This window comes from Camelina sativa, chromosome 12, assembly GCF_030686135.1.
Source record: "Camelina sativa cultivar CO46 ecotype springtype chromosome 12, ASM3068613v1".
NCBI lineage: Eukaryota > Viridiplantae > Streptophyta > Magnoliopsida > Brassicales > Brassicaceae > Camelina > Camelina sativa.
The window spans coordinates 16,413,991-16,416,319 of record NC_141891.1 but is presented as its reverse complement, the minus strand read 5'-3'; the positions used below and the strand labels follow the sequence as shown (position 1 = coordinate 16,416,319).

Sequence of the window (2,329 nt, the reverse complement as noted above, 5' to 3'; positions counted from 1 at the left end):
TTATAATGATATTTGATTGTAATTAATTACCTTTAGTAAGATTATTTCTTAACTGTACTTTTGATTTAATTATGATTTCAACTTTTCTAACATTAATAACAATGTATACAATTATTGCATTTAATAATAGTTATTGTTAAATTTTTGACTATTTAATGAGAATCTTATCCTTTTACAAGTGTCAGCCAAATTCTCTATTTTTCTCAAAACCATCGACAGTAAGAGTCACTATAAATAAAGCATTGCAGAGACTTCTTAATTAAAAAAAAACAAAAACAATTAGAGATAAAATAATAAATATGACAAAAACTTTTCTTATCGTTGTTCTTGTACTATTAGGAACATCGTTTTCAAACTCCAACGCTTTAGCCTCATCATGTATGTTGTTATTTCTCCTATATCTTTGATCATTTTATAAAAAAATTTAGAATATTTTATTTAAAAAAACAAATAAGTAAACACAATTTATATGTATATGTGTGCATTATTTTTCTTTTTTATTAACTTGATTGTTTTATGCAGCTGTCAATGGATTTGGATATGATTATTGCATTAAACCATGTTTACCAAATTATACAGATACTGACTGCAAGTTTGAGTGTGTAACTTATAAAGGGTACTCAGATGGAGGGTGTGTTGGTTTAGCACCAAAATTTCAGTGTTGTTGTAAGAAATGATAGAAATTATCTTTATAATAAACTGGTGATTTGATTACTTGTATGCTCAATAACTAATCTTATTGTACTTTGATAAGTCTAAATAATTTCACAAAGAGAGAGAGAGTAATGGTAAGACAGTTCATAATTAAACAGCATGACACAAAATGGTTTCCCCTCCAATAATGAACCTCTCTTATTCTAGCCATGGTTCAGTCAGCAAATCATGTAGATTGTTATGTCAAATTCAATGGAATTGGTTTATATATTTGTTGTTATTGTATGGCCATCCCAACCCTAGTTATCGAAAGGATCTTTGGGAAAGATTAGAAATAATTGCAAATTATCGCAGTGGACCTTAGTTAGTCACTGGGGACGTCAATTTAGTAATGATGAAAAACTGGAAGGTCCACTATGACCAGAATGTTATTTTTGTGAAATTTCGACGAATGGTTAGAAATCGTGACATGTTAGGTTTAAAATATGTTAGGAACAAATTAAAACAACTCGACTCATTTTTTTAATTCATCAATAAAAAATCTCATACTTGTATTCAACCTACCGGATTAAACGACCAACAATCAACAGCAAACCAGCAAAAACAACACCAATAATATTAAACCAATAAATAACAAACAAAAGTCACAAAACAAGAACCAAATAACAAGCAATTTAAACTTCAATTCTAAACAACATCATTCCAGTTTTAGCAACCTAACAGAAGCAAAAATTAATCAACAAATCTCTAGAACATCTTCCTCTTCATTACCATGATCCAGAAAAAATCGCGAACCCTAAAAAAATGTGATTAGGGTTCACAACTGTCTGGCAAGCTACTTACAAGGACAGTTGTTTGTAAACGTCTATCTATCACTTGACAGTTTTATTGTTCTCCTCCACAATCTGCGTTTACGATTATTACAGACAACTTTCTGGCAAGCTACTTACAAGGACAACATGTATTCTGTAAATGGGGAAAGATTGTGGAGGAGGACATGCAAAGTGCCAATTGAAGTACCTGATAAGAGGAAAAATTGAGGGCGTCCAAAGAAGTTTGATCGAATAAAAGAGCCAGGTGAATCATCAAGTAATCCAACAAAGCTCACCCATGAAGGTAAATCTGTGACATGTAGCAATTGTAAGCAAATGAGTCACAATACAGGAACCTGCAAAAACCAAGCTGTGCAATTAGCTCCTACACGCAAGAAAGGAAGACCGAGGAAAAGTCTTGCCTCTAGTAAGCTCAATTTCTGCCAACCATATGACTTTTCTTCATCTGCCCACTGAAAAAATCCATGAACGACACACTTGAAGAATCTTCTACCAGGATTCTCATTTTTCCATGATTTTGCAACTGTCGTAGCTCTACCACATTTGCAAAGAGGAAACCAGATTCGGCTCGAATTTGCATCAGATCTTGAACTTTGACTCATCATTCCCGTTTAACCAACGAAGAGAAGAGGAAGATAAAATCAAATTAGGGTTTGCGATTTTGGGTTCTTTATGTAACACCCGCAAACCAATTTTTGGTATTTTTGTAAGGGTGTCGATCGACACCTTCTAGTGAGGCATCGATCGACACCAGTTGTGGCCGGTTTGGTCGGTTCAATTTTAATTGTCCGGTTTGCGTGGTTGGTTTAGGGAATCCCTAAATCGAGTGTAAAAGAGGGGAA

The 2,329-nt window shown here is 33.3% G+C and overlaps 1 long non-coding RNA gene across 1 annotated transcript; it reads left to right on the top strand.

Annotated features, from left to right (window-relative positions):
• The first annotated feature begins 205 nt into the window (after positions 1–205).
• LOC104731942 (uncharacterized) lies at positions 206–714 on the top strand. Its single transcript, XR_758699.3, has 2 exons — positions 206–378; positions 523–714. It is a non-coding gene; the product is annotated as an uncharacterized LOC104731942 (long non-coding RNA).
• The last annotated feature ends 1,615 nt before the right edge of the window (positions 715–2,329 follow it).